At 38.5% G+C, this 15447-nt stretch overlaps 1 long non-coding RNA gene across 1 annotated transcript in view; it reads left to right on the forward strand.

Annotated features, from left to right (window-relative positions):
• Nucleotides 1-8441, forward strand: part of LOC107674052 (uncharacterized) — a 21159-nt gene extending 12718 nt beyond the window's left edge. Inside the window, exon 3 of the long non-coding RNA XR_001632471.1 lies at nucleotides 8356-8441. This is a non-coding gene — a long non-coding RNA (uncharacterized LOC107674052). The remainder of the gene's footprint in view (nucleotides 1-8355) is intronic.
• Nucleotides 8442-15447: the final 7006 nt, after the last annotated feature.

The following is a 15447-nucleotide window of genomic DNA, read 5'->3' on the forward strand; positions in this document are numbered from 1 at the left end:
AGAGAAAGAGGGAGAGAGATTACATGTTGAGGGATAATTGGAGTCACAGAGAGATACAGTGTTCATAATTACAGTGCTTACCTCAGTACAGCAAGTTGCTCTCACACTTTCTCAGTAATACAATAATAAAGATCAGAGGGGTGTTTTCACAGGCCGAGGCTCATCATGCGTTATGAGACCTGCACTTGTAACCCAAATGTATCTCATGACCGCGTGAGAATATTGCACTTTAAATTGAGGCGCAGCTATAAATCTGGACATAAGAGCGAGCATTCAGACTAGTGAGGTTAGGTGCTTTTCACAGCTCACAGATCACAACACGGCTTTTATTCTTATGTGTCTGTTCACTTCACTACAATTGTTTTCTCACTCCTCAAGCAGTTCCTTTACCTCAAAAGCTCCTGACTAAGATGCTCCATTTCTAATTTTCGTTTAGTTTCACTTTATGTACTAAAATAACTAAAACTAAAACTGAAATAAAAATGAACAAATAAAAAACTATATGGGCATAGTAAAAAAAAAAAAAAAAACGAATAAACTGTCAAAAACTCAAAACAAAATTACTAACAATTTAACAAAAATTAAAATGAAAACAGGAAATATAAAAATATAAGTATATAACTCAGTGATACTGATTTTAGGGTGGACTATATCTTTATAGAAAAATGAAAATTCTGTCATCATTTATTTACCCTCCCATCCTTCTATCTGTATGCATTTCTTTCTTCTGTGGAACACAAAAAAAAATATTTTGAAGTTGGTAACCAAATGGTTTCAGTTACCATTGACTTCCGAAATATGGACAAAAAATACTAATGAAGTACATTGGACCTGAAAATGTATGGTATTTTGAATAGAAGATAAGAATATTTGTAATGAACAGGTTCAGGTCCCAACGACCTCTATAATAAGGACAATATATATATATATATATATATATATATACATACTGTTTGATTACCAACACTCTTCAAAATATCTTCTTTTGTTTTCCAGATTCACATATTTAAATGTGGATGTCACTACAGTAATTTGACATAAAACCATCAAAGATCTTAATTCATCTTAATGTACTTGAGCCATTCAAGGATGGTTGATCATCTCACTTATATTTGGCAATGCTTTTTTACCGTTATAGTCTGTAAATATACATCCTATGTTATAGGATAACGCTAGTTATGCCCCATTTGCCTTTACGACTGACATGTTTTAAATACATTTTGAAGAGCTTATTTAAAAATGAGGTCATGCAGTTTTTGTTTTATGATTGTGGCACCGTTTCCACTGTGATATGCCAAAATGGTGGCCAAAGCTGCAGAAATAAGTGAAGATGTAACTGGCTGCCATGAACAGGTATTCTGGAGTCATAACCTTCCAGGCCCAACACCTTTCATCAGCACGCTGCTGCCATCTACTGGCTAATTATATTGTTCATTTCAGTGTGGCACTCCAAAATGAGCCTGAAGGAATGTGATGGTGAGCACAGCACAATTCAGTGATGTGTGAACCTTCTGTGTAAACAGTATGTCAGTAACCAAATCTTGACTGTTAAATCTTGTAAAGAGAGAAGTTTTTATCAACTCATAATTAATATCTATCAGTTAAGCCTTCACCATAGTAGGATCTGTAATTCTGTGAATGCAATTCATAATTTATTCACAAAGCTTTTTGATCTATGGATCATATATTGTTCTTGCCCCAAAAACAAGATGTTATAAAAATTCATCTTCTCTCAGCACTTCCTTATATAACACCAGCTGTCATTTTGCACAGTTGCTCGCCTAATAGTTTTATTTTGTTCTGCTGTGACAAGAGTCACTGTCTAAACAGACCTCAACACTATGTTATAAAGCCTCAATTAGTCATGATAATAGGATGACAGTTTTGCATTCTGGAAGGGTAATGGCTTGTTTTAATCTTGCATTTGCATGAGTGCGCTCTGGGTGGAGGTGAGAGGTGGGCCTCATATGAGAAACATTTACTCAGCGCTTGATTACAAAGAATAGACACACTTAATTGTTGAGAATTGAATAATGGGTCTTTATTCTATTTATTGGATTATGGAGCCTTTTAGCTGTCCCCTGCTGATCGTTTCAAAGGACGCTCAGCTCACACAGTATTGTCTGGATGGGAGACATCGGAGGTGAGCAGGTCTTTGGAGACGTGGAATATTAATGCGCTGGATGTCTTCATTGATCAGCCTGCCTGTGTATCTGTATGATCAGTCACAGATACACAGACTCAAAGTTTGCCAACTGGAAATGGGGATGTCTGCGAGGATCACGGGGGGGAAAAAAATCTATAAATAAAACTAAATTGACTCTTCGCCGGAGTTTGATTGACAGGTGTTCTGACCAATCATATTAATGGGTCTTTATTCTATTTATTGGATTGTGGGGCCTTTTAGCTGTCCCCTGCTGATCGTTTCAAAGGACGCTCAGCTCACACAGTATTGTCTGGTTGGGAGGCATCGGAGGTGAGCAGGTCTTTGGAGACGTGGAATATTAATGCGCTGGATGTCTTCATTGATCAGCCTGCCTGTGTATCTGTATGATCAGTCACAGATACACAGACTCAAAGTTTGCCAACTGGAAATGGGGATGTCTGCGAGGATCACGGGGGGGAAAAAAATCTATAAATAAAACTAAATTGACTCTTCGCCGGAGTTTGATTGACAGGTGTTCTGACCAATCATATTGCCAAATCCGCTATTTTGTCAGACAAACAAACCAGACAGGAGAGTAGATTAACGTCGGTGGACTTGAATTTGAAAAATAGTGTGTATTGACGTCTTTCCGTGGTTGAAACAAGATACCTTCCGATGTTCATTCATGTTTTTTGGTGTGTAACTAGTAAAGAGGAAGAGATGATCGATTCATGTGCCACTTGAACTGAGGCGCTACAGCAGGGGTGCCCAAACTCGGTCCTGGAGGGCCGGTGTCCTGCGGACACCGGCCCTCCAGTACCGAGTTTGGGCACCCCTGCGCTACAGTGATCTGTCACGACACATTAAAGAGACACAAAACGCTATTTATTGTTTGAATTTCTTAAAAATGACAAAATTTGAAAGCTGAGACTTTGTTTCATATCAAAAGTAACCTGCTCTGTCTGGTCTGTCGGCGTGTTGTCAGTGTCTTCTTTGCTCCGCGATGTATTTTTCACTGCGTGAGAACATGATGTGTGGTGTGACGTGTGAGAGCACCATGGACGTAGCAACAGTAACGAAGGGGGTGGGTATTTGCGAATGGTCAAGTTTTCATGCCTTGAAAACTACACTAAAATAATTATTAAACCACAAATTATTAAATAAGTTCCAACTAAGCAACTAGTGAAACTACTAACACTAAATTACATTGAAATGACAAATTGACAATAATAAAACTTTTTTTTTTTTCAAACTATAATAACCATGAAAATTATGTTGTGAATGGTTGCAATATGAAATATTGTGGTAGGCCTATCCCAGAAACATTTATGAATCAGAAAAGGCCATATTGATCGACCATTAATCTGAATATGTCCCACTGTATGATTCAAATGAGTTTTGAAATTAAGTGCTATTGAATTATCTGAGCATAATGAAATTAAATGACATAAACAAATAAAAAAATATAAATAAAAACTAACATGACTAAGAAAAACTAAACAGATTTTTTTATTACTCTAAACGAAACTTTACCACCTGTCTGCATTAAACAATACAATGCAAGTAAGTAAACTACAATAACACTAGACTGTGCTGAGAAATGTAACGCTGTTAAACATTTAATACCAGTTATTAACACATCAACTTTGGCAGCCCTAAAATACTCTACAAAAAATAAAATAAGCAGAAACTGAAGCAAAACCAGATTTGGAATAGGGCTAAAACCAGATAAATTTATGAATCAGAAAATACCATTTGATATTTTCCACTCAGTGTGATTACGCCCTTGTTTTCTACCAACTTTTAATACTCAAGAAACATAAATGTGACCCTGGACCACAAAACCACATTTTTTGAAATTGAGATTTATACATCATCTGAAAGCTGAATAAATAAGCTTTCCATTGATGTAAGGTTTGTTGTAAATACTGAGAAAATCGCCTTTAAAGTTGTCCTAATGAAGTCCTTAGCAATGCATATTAATCAAAAATTACGTTTTGATATATTTACGGTAAGAAATTTACAAAATATCTTCATGGAACATGATCTTTAATGATTTTTGGCATAAAAGAAAAATATCATTTTGACCCATATAATGTATTTTTGCCTATTGCAAAAAATATACCCAAGCGACTTAAGACTGGTTTTGTGGTCCAGGGTCACAAATATAGATTCACTTCAATTCAAAAGGAATTTTGCTATTGAATTGCATTGCAAGACATTTTTCTGAGCATTTGCACTGGGATCTGGTGATGTAGTTATTGAGTTACCGTGCATTGTCTTTGTCGCTTGATTAAAATTACTATCATTGTGTTAGAGCGTTTACAATATGAAAATTGTGTATTGTTAGTGTGAAGATGTGTGATGACAGCCACCGGTTCCATCTAAAACCCTTCCCCCCTTTACCTTCCGCTGCTCAGACAAATCAATGGCAAAATGAATTCTGATTAACCTAAAGCTCTCTTTTTTGCGGTCAGTGCAATGTCCAGCAATGGATGTTTGTCTCGCTGGCTGTAATGCGTCTAAAATCCAGTTACAAATAAACCGTAAAACACGCTAAGATGAAAAATGAATCTGGAGAGCATTATGCTTGCTTAGAGCTGTTTGGTGAGGCAGGGCGATACTCGAGCGCAAACTCGGTTAGGTCATACCCGCTGGAAACGCACATTACGCTGACATTAGCATAAATGGGTTATCGATTCTCATTGAAGTTAACCTTCAGTTCTGTCCTGTGGAATTAGCCGAAGTGGACCGGAGAGCTTGTGTAGGTGTGTGTGTGCGAGCGAGTGACAGTAATGAAGATGTGACCTTTCGGGTTGATCCCTCCTGCCCCCGACAACCCACCAACGAGCCGCTCACCCCTACATGTGCATTTCTGTGTCACAGTGTCATCCGTTCCATTTCAAGACATGTAGTTTTCTTTCACGAGCTGTCAGCGAACACATATCTCAGCTCCAGCCTTCTCAAGTTCTTGACAGGAATTTTTGAAAGCCTGTCTTAAAGGCATAAGCCAGCATCCTTCCCATCACGGAGAGATGGGATAGGGAAAAAAGTGAAGGATGTGTTGGGGAGGGGGACATGCAGTGGAGACTGACCAACGAGGAGAGGAGGACGGTAAATAACAGTCACCACAGGGGCCGTGTCTGGGGTGCCTCCTATTCTGGCCCCCAGTCAATTTAATTTAAATATAAATTTCAGGGATGCGTGGCGTTAAAAGGCTTATATTAGCAAAGAGGGAAAAGTTAATGAATGTATTTCAATCTCTGTAACCACACAGCCTTGCTCATTTACCTCCCGGAATATATGAGCGGTGCTGCTCGAAATTGGGACTGGGGTAATATACGTGCTCTCCAATAACCCACTTAAACCAGCCTTCACAATCCAGTCCATCATCTCTGGTTATGCGGAGGCTGTGTTTGAGTTTGACTGTATATTAAAGTGATGATGATATTACTGTTGCATTTTAGAATGAAACCCGTAAATAAATGTCCAGGTCAAAAACCCAAAACCGAAAGATAAAATAATTGAATCTATTATTATGACCCTTGTTTTTATGACCTCCCCCAATCCCCCATCCCCCCTTTTTTTTAATTGTGACAATATTTTTTAACACATTTTACCTTATTACTAATGGATCTAGTATGGTCTCTTTCATTTTATATTACATTAGTGATGATTGTTATTACATTATTTTAATTTTTTTGTTAATTTTAATCAAATTTAAAGGCAGTACAACAAATGCTATCATGATCAAGAAATACTTATTGTATTCAGGAGTGTAAATTTCGTCTTAAAGTAGGGGGGGACAATAAACAACATTTCTCAAGAGCAATTTTTGAAGGGGACACATATAATACAGCTAAAACTGTACTTGTAAGGATAAGTATACACAGAGGAAAGCCTTACTACTTTTATTGTAGGAGGGAGACAACTAGACAAATTAGACAACTTCAAGCTGTTGTGGTCGCGCCGTGACAGCGCTCGTGTCCATTGTAGACATTACTCTCCGTCAGGCAAGTCACGTTATTATTGCTAAAATAGCGGACTCATCGAAAAATACATTGGCATCATCTGTATTAAAGAGAATCATCTGATGTTTAAGTAAAGAAAATAGCCTTGACAGCCGAGTTCCACAACTATTGACTTTTTCCTCACTCACCGGACTTGTGTGTGTGTAGGTGATGTAAAAGAGGAAAACAGGCATTTGGACCAAAGCACAGTGAGGCAAGCGAGGGGGAGACTCAAAATGTTTCTAAACTTAAAACGCATTTTTGCGTTTCTGTTGTTTTACTACTTACAAAGTTATTTAAAGTATAAAACATTGTTATTTACAATACACAGTGTGGTTTTTAATCATATTTTTAGGGGGGACAACTGTCACATGTGATTGCCACAAGCCCGCCCGCCACCGCTCACTCTAGCTGCCGGCCTCCGCTCACTCTAGCCCTCTGGCCGCCGCTCACTCTAGCCTGCCGTGTGTTTCGTTGTGAAAGCGAAACTACTTTGTTTGGTCTACAAAATAATGTTCTTTTTAGCTACATCATATGACCCCTTTAAATCTATCAAATGTATCATATAATATACAACTCACAAAAATGTATATGCAGTACCGGTCAAAAGTTCATGAAGGATCATGTGACTGTGAGGACTGGAGTAATGGCTGCTGACAATTCAGCTTTGCCATCACAGGAATAAATTACATTTTAAAATATGTTAAAATAAAAAATAGTTATTTTAAATTGTAATAACATTTCACAATATTACTCTTTGTACTGCAAAGAAAATGCAGCCTTATTTTTATTAAATTGTTTTACATATATTTAAATTATTTATTACATATATATACTGTAATGTTACAGTAAAGAAAATTAGACAATTTTGCTTTACAGTAATGAGAACTGAGGTGTAATGTAAAACTAACTAAATAAATAAAACTAATTTAAATAGAATTTACATAAGATTTAAATGATAACATATAATTTGAAAATATAACAAATAAGTTAATTAAATAATATTTTTTTGCTTTAGGGTATAATGTAACCTGGACACCTGTTCATGAGATTCACCCAACTACCCTGACTAAGCATATTTTATGTTTTGGATGCAGATGTCTCCACCAGGGTTCTTAATTCAAATGTCACTACTTGTCCTTCATCTACTGGTTTAGCTGTTGAACAGTATGGCTATGGTGCTGTACCAGCTAAACCAGCACTAACCAGCCTGGACCAGCAAGGAAATTCATGCAAGAGAGAGAGAGGGGGATGCTGAAAATACATTGGTGAGGAAGACAGTGAGATTGAGAGGATGGGGGAGGTGAGAGTACGGACGAGCGGAGCGGTTTTAAGAAGAGGGTTCACAGGCTAGTGCCTACTTGGAATTCAGGTTGGTTAAAATTCTGTCTGCATACAGTATGTGTGAATTGGAGAGCCATCTCATCTAAGAATGCTAAGGCTTTCCTCACAGAGTGCCAACACCAGGAAATGTTCATGTCAGTTCTAGTGAGAGGCCTTCCTGTGTTCCTGCAATACACACACATTCAGTAAAGCGGAGGAGGGTCATGCATAGACACTGAAAAATACTGTCAGAGAGTTATGGAGTAAGAGCTATAGAGTAAAATCTGTCAAATGATAAATATTCTGCACTTCTCTGGCTTCTACTTGATTTTTAATAACATTTATTATAAAGTAAGAGATTCATTTTTTTTTAATAAAGGTCACATTATAACTTCCTTGGAAACTTTTTACCCTAACTTCTTTACCCTAACAAAATTACTTTTGCTAACTTTAAATGCCTTTTATATATAGATTTATTGTTTTATATTGTACTTGTCCCAGACTTCCTATCTTTAACAATGAAAATTATACAGAAAATTATCACAAGCTTAAAATATGATGTGAAATGTTGGTGACAGTTTAGCCTTGAGGGCAGCACGCTACGGGTGTCCCGAATTTGAATCCCGGCTTGAGGACCTTTCCCAGTCTTGCTCCCCTCTCTCTCCCACTTTGCTTCCTGTCATCTCTACACTGTCCTATAAATGCAAAAACGCCAAAAAAAAAGAAAGATGTGAAATAAACACAAAACATTCTAATATTTATTGTGTGAAAATTATTTATACCACAATTTCCTCCACTGTTTTCATTTTAATTTTAGTTAAAGGTTTATTGCTTTTGTTTTTATTTTTTTTGTCATGTGCGTGTGTGTGGTCCTAGTATTCCTTACGTTACGGGGACCAAATGTCCCACCAAGTATAATAATAATACCAGTACATTTTGACCTTGTGGGGACATTTTTTGGTCCCCATGAGGAAACGAGCTTATAAATCATTCAGAATGAAGTTTTTTGAACATCTAAAACAGCAGAATGTTTTGTGTGAGGGGTAAGTTTAGGTGAAGAGTTAGAGTAAGGGGATAGAAAATAGTTTATACAATATAAAAAACATTTCACCTATAGAATGTTCGCATAAAACATGGAAACTCAATGTGTGTGTGTGTCTATATAGTTTTCATGGATTTTTATTTTTTGTTATCTTAGTACATCAAGTTAAACTAAATTGAAACAAGAAATGTTGCCTTGGCAACTAGCTGAAATTAAAAAAATTTTCCTAAGTATTATTATTTTTTCATGGTTTAAATTTTAGTTTCAGTTTTGGTTCTAGTTATAATAACCTAGTTCTAGTTATAATTACCCTGCTCCACACCAAACAATTCTGTACCTAATACATTTCTATTGAAAAGCTTGAGATGAAATATGGGACATGTTCTGTATAAAGAAAACAAGGTAAATATCACTTGTGCACAGATTTTAATTTTAATTTTTTTATACTAAGTATAATTTCCAGTCAAGCTGTAATTTGTGAAATTTTGCAAAAAGTGTGAAAATATTAGTTAATTGTGTGTTTTTTAGCATATGATAAAAACAGCTTGCTGAGAATTAGTAACTAGAAAGACAAAAGAACAATTTTTAATTCCAAAAATGTTCAAATGTAATTTCCGTCATTTTCACCACAGAATGCTACGGAGCACAATTCATTTGGGAGCGTGCCAGCCCCTACAGCCAATAGTGTTTGCATTTCATTTATATATTTTAAAGATGTAAGGACAGATTGCGATTTCTATGCTGGGTTTTATTTTGTGCTCTCCCAGCAGAAAACAGCCGCTCATTTTGTTGGCTTGAGCTTGTTGCCAGTTAAGAATGCTTAAATAATGACCTGCAGAGAGCCGTTGTCCTCCTAGGAGGCCTGTGCTGGCGTGCTGACTTTTCACTCATCTCCAGTAAAGTCTGACGTCCTGTATTGGGTTACGTGGTGAGCGCTGATCTAGATTTAGCTGTGCTTGCCTGAAAATCTCTCGATGATCCTTGCAACAGCAGAAAATGGTTACTTCTAATAACACCATAGCAAACATTCATGTCTATTAATGGACAAGACCCAAGCTTCCCCACAGCCTTCACTGGTATTTCCCATAATGCTCTTGTGCACATGTTAATAAAGCTGAAGTGCTTCTACTGGAGCTCTGCACCTCAGTGCCAGATCTAAGCTTGTGATTCTATGATGCAATAAAGTGTGTAATTAATTTCTGGTACAGGTACCAACTCCCCTGGATCTGTCCCGCACTGACACTCCAATAATATCATCACTAAACATCAACCCTTAAAGGAATATTCCAGACTTAGTACAAGTTAAGCACAATCGACAGCATTTGTGAAATATATTACCATAAAAAAATAATTTTGACTCATCTCTTCTTTTTCTGCACTTACAGTGAAAGTGAAGGGGCCTCTGGGGGCCTCTAGGGATAGGCTTACATGGGACGGACGACCTCCAGGGTGGTACCCGTTCCAGGACACATGGCGGAGCAGGGAACTCAGGGGGCCTGGCCTTGGCACTCGGCCCGGCCTCTACGGCTGGATCCTTATAAATCCCCCCCAAAAAAAAAAATCCTTGGGAAAATTATCGGTCCCTGAGGCCCTCCGTGGGCCTGACGTAGGAGCAGCGGCCCTCCCTGGGCTTGACTCGGGAACTGTGGCCCTCCCTGGGCTTGACGTGGTAACAGGAGCCCTCTCTGGGCTTGACTTGGGGACTGGAGCCCTCCTTGGGCTGGACATGGGAACTGGAGCCCTTTCAGGAGCGGACTCAGGGGCTGGAGCCCACAGTCTCTTCCTCCGCATTCTCTTATTATAAGCAGAGGTGAAGGAGAGAAGCCTACAGTCGCTTCCTCTGCATTCTCCTTTTATAAGCAGAGGTGAAGGAGACTGCTGCTGTCAGCCGAGGGCTTGGGAGTGAATTGGCCTGCAGGCTTGACTGTGGGACGGCCCGCGGGCTGGACATCAGAGCGGCTGGCGGGCTGGTTCTGGATCGGGGCCGGATGCTCTCCAGACACCAGAGGATCCCTTCCCTCCAGCTTAACCCTGTGGTGTCTGGGAGGTCAACGGGGCGGTAGTAATTTGCCCCGATCCAGAACAGAGAGTTCAACGTGGCGTTGTCTAACGCCGTTGTCGTGGCGAGCCTGCAGAATTCCCGGGCATACTCCACGAAGGGAAGATCTCTGCGGGCTAGGGCAGTGAATCTCACGGCAGTTTCCATGATCGCGGGGGGGAAAACAGAAAACAAAACACTTTCAAAACAGGAAACAAAAAACGAGGAGAAGGGGCGCTGCTTACTGTTCGGTCCTGTCTTCTGTCACAGTTGCACTAATGCGAGGAACTAGGAACGAGGAGACGTAGGAGAATTCACAAACACTGTCTTTAATGATCCATGAACGAGGAGTACAGGGCAGGCAGGAACACACAAGTAGTACAACAGGGATTGACGATTAAAACAGGACGCAGGACTCATGAAAACACAGGGCTAAATACTAGAACTAAACGAGGGAATTAACAAGACACACCTGACCTCAATAAACATAATCAACATGAGGGAAAAACTAGGTCACAGGAGGGAACATGGAACACGTGGGGGAGGAAAACAAACACCAAAACAGTCCATGGGCGTGACAAGGGGGAGTTGTTTTTTGTGAATTTGGGGGAAAACTTTACACTAAAAAATATCCTGTTAAATTTACAGTAAAAAAACTGGCAGCTGGTTGCAAGAAATTCACCATAAAAAATATTGTGACAACATAATAATGAATTTTATTAAGTGATATAATGTTAATACATATTACTAAAATCTACTTTTTACCTTGACTTTTTCTTTAACCATTTGCAATAGCACTGAATATGTCTGTGATATATTCATATTCCTAAATTAGTAGGTGGGCTAAACAGGAGACACATGGTGACATATGTGAGCTATTACTGAAACTTTCAAATGCTAAAGGCCACAAAAAAATGGATTCCTTTGTTCTAAATCTTTGCACCTGACATATTGTTGGAATACTCCTTAAATCGCCCCTTCAAGCTCAAACAAACTAAATGTATGAAATGACAAGTAGAAGACAGGTAATAGTGCTTTTTACTGTGAACCCATACAAAAAGCACCCAAAGCATTCACATTAACAAATCATTCTCATTATACAAATCATTTTTGTAAAATATTAATATGAACATACGAAACACAGGTTTAAAACTTCCAAGGCTATTACTTTTTTGTCAAATAGTATTGTTAAATGCATAAAGGATAAGGACAACAATAATAAGCATTCAAACTAGTAATTATATTCAAACTACTTTACAAAATAAACATTATAAATATTTACTAATTGGAATTTAAATGTTAACACTTCTCTCATGTGTTAACATTAGTTAATGCATTAGTTAACATGTACTAAATCTGAAAAATATATTTTAATAGCATTTACTGGTAAAATTATTTAAAAAAATTATGTATTCATTGTTCATGTTGCATTTATTATATGACTTTTGAAAAATTTATATCAACTAAGATTAATGAATGCTATAGAAGTAGTTCATTGTTAGTTTGTTAACTAATTTAGTTAACTAATGTTAACAGGTGAAACCTTATTATAATATTATAAAATTTATTATAATATTATACATTTTTGTCCACTTTTTACAGTCACAATCATGGAAGAGAACACTTGTTGTAGTGCATAAACCCTTCATAAACTTTGTAGTGACTGTCATTTCTCTTACGTTTAGAAAAAAATTTTTTTTGCGAATAAACTGTATATTCTTGCACTCTTAACATGATCCCCAACCCTAGCCAAATCTCCAGTGTTGTGGTCACAGTTCGGCTGCTCTCGCCTGACTCCTCCCCCCGAGTTCGATACGCTCGTCTCTCGGCTCTGCTCAGGCTTGTCAGTGCGGGCGAGAGCGCTGCTGAACATGGCGTCGGACGGGATGATTTTAACCAACCACGACCACCAAATCCGAGTTGGAATATTGACAGGTAAATACAAAATGACACTAGCTCCTTTTACGCCTCGTCGCTCGCGCTGGTCTTGCCCACTGTTGTTTGTCGTGCCGGTGGTGATTCCTATCTGAGCGAGTTCTGCCCAGCTATCGCTCTGGTTCCTCGACTCATTTGCAAAAACTGTGCGTTTATTTATCTATATATTCTTGTATTGATTTTATACGTCTATGCGATAAAGTATCCGGCTCTATGAGATCTGGCTTTGGTCTGTCATGCAGCACAGCTCAGTGTCAAGACAACAGTTTGTGTGATGAATTATTCATAGCTTGTACGCAAGACATCCAAATAACATAGAGCAGATCGTTGGAAAACCCTCTTTATATCTGTGAATGAACCCTCCGATCGCTGCTGTATGTCTGTTTATGGTCTTATTAACATGTGTGGTTGCTGAATTGTGCTGTTATGTAGATACGAGTTGGTATTTGGAGTTGGTCACGCAGTTTTTTTTTCCTCATGGATTTCTGCACAGCAGCATCTCAGCTTCGGGTTTGCTTTGAGGCTGCATTTGTACACATGTACGGTGATATATATATATATATATATATATATATGCATATGCAGCGTCTCATGCAATTGATAGATCCACTCAGGAATGAACTTTAAACACGACTTTAAGGGTTACCGATAATGGCTTTCACTATGCACGCGATTAAGTGGTATTCTCTTGCATGCATTCATTGATCGCCACCCCAATTTTGGCTAAAAACGGGAATGAAGCAGCCGCCGTCTTGTTAAATATCGCCGCCGTAGCTTCAGGAACAAGGGGAATGAGTGATGAATAGCGATGTCCGATTCGTGAACGAATCGTTCTTTTGAGTCAGATATTTGTAATGAATCTGTCCACGATTGGAGGATGGAACACGTTCATTTATGAGTCGGATTGATCGATCTGTTTTCCTGTCGGACTGATTCAGCCTGAGCGAATCTGACTCATTAACTCACTGATTCGAGAACCGTTTTTCGAAAATGAGTTCCGTAAATACATCTCAAACTTAATTATGTGACAGTTTTATCAACATGCATTAATGTGCGGTCACATTAGAATTTTTTTTTTTTAATATAAATTTAAAACAGCATTTATAAAAAAACATGCAACAACGTTTTCATTGATTTTGTAAATGTAAGTGACTGTTTATGATTTGAATTATAGCTAGAACAAACTAAGGTTGGAGACATGAAATTACTATAATGACCTTTATTAACAGAATGTAGCTTAATAAACGGCATTATATGCGTATAGATCAGTGTTTCTCAACCCTGGTCCTGGGCGCCCCCCAACACTGCACATTTTGTATGTCTCCCTTATCTGACACACCTGATTCAACTCATGAGCTCATTAGAAGAAACTCCAGTACCTGAAATGGGTGTGTCAGATAAGGGAGACATACAAAATGTGCAGTGTTAATATAAATTTAAAACAGCATTTATAAAAAAACATGCAACAACGTTTTCATTGATTTTGTAAATGTAAGTGACTGTTTATGATTTGAATTATAGCTAGAACAAACTAAGGTTGGAGACATGAAATTACTATAATGACCTTTATTAACAGAATGTAGCTTAATAAACGGCATTATATGCGTATAGATCAGTGTTTCTCAACCCTGGTCCTGGGCGCCCCCCAACACTGCACATTTTGTATGTCTCCCTTATCTGACACACCCATTTCAGGTACTGGAGTTTCTTCTAATGAGCTCATGAGTTGAATCAGGTGTGTTTGATTAGGGAGACACACAAAATGTGCAGTGTTGGGGGGCGCCCAGAACCAGGGATGAGAAACACTGGTATAGATGGTTTTACTGGAAGGTTTTAGAGCATGTAATATACCACAACTGGATGTTAGGGATCACTTGATGACGTAAACAAATCATTGAATCATTTTCTTTGTAACAAACTGCTTAAAGGAACCAGTTTGTGGAAATGAATCGGACTTCCCATTACGAGTGATGAAATGCACACACTGACTGAATGCAAATGTCAGTGACTTTGCAGTCTGTCACATATTCATGACATTCGTCTTGTCGTGTTTCCGTGAGCATGAGCATCCGAGATGCTTGTCGTGAGAGGGAATGGTATAAAACATGGTGGGAATCCCCCTCCCCCCACCACACACATACACCCCCCTGTATAAGCATGACTGCTGGCCGAGGGTGCTGTCCACTGGTTTTTGGTGCTGAGATGCCATCAGCCTCATATTTGTGCTTTTCGCAACATTTTCCTCAGCTGTGTGGAGCTGTAACAAAAATATATTTGAGGAAGTGAGAGGGATTTTTCCGAGGACATTATACACACCCCCCTTCTTTTTTCTCTTATACTAACATCAGCTGATCTAGTCCATCATTAGTCGCAGTCACGCCTAGCCCTTCTAGGAGATTGGTTAGCATGCCTGCACTGTGTAGGGGCATTTCGTGGAAGCGCACGCTTATTGATGAGGAATTCTGTGTGTGTGGAAGTGTGTGTGTGTGTAAAGAAAGCAGGGAGGGAGTGAGAGCGAGTATGGATGCCTTAGAGTGAGACGAAAATGGGACCAATCACATAGAACTACGGAATGTGCATACTTAATAGTGTGCAAGCGACACATCACCATTTATAGACCGTTGTGCATGGACAAGCAAAAACCTTTTGACCCCTTGTTTGAGATGTTGTAAATTGGTGAAATAGAAACATGGCAGGGGCTTCCAAATGTGGCTTAGTCTAAAAATAAGTCTCCAAAATGTTTAGACTATGCATTAAAATGGCATGCAAATAGAATTGAAATCAGAAACGATTGATTTTGTGCTATTCAAAGTTGTTTTTTTTTGGTGTTTATTTTTAGGGTAGCAGATGAGACAGAGTCTGCATGTTCTGCAGATTTCCGAGTGGTTTCCAGGCAAATGTTATCATTGTTCTGAGTGCTGTCTGGTATTACGAATGTTTTAAATATATCATT

Source organism: Sinocyclocheilus anshuiensis, unplaced genomic scaffold, assembly GCF_001515605.1.
Source record: "Sinocyclocheilus anshuiensis isolate Anshui unplaced genomic scaffold, SAMN03320099.WGS_v1.1 scaffold544, whole genome shotgun sequence".
Taxonomy (NCBI): domain Eukaryota; kingdom Metazoa; phylum Chordata; class Actinopteri; order Cypriniformes; family Cyprinidae; genus Sinocyclocheilus; species Sinocyclocheilus anshuiensis.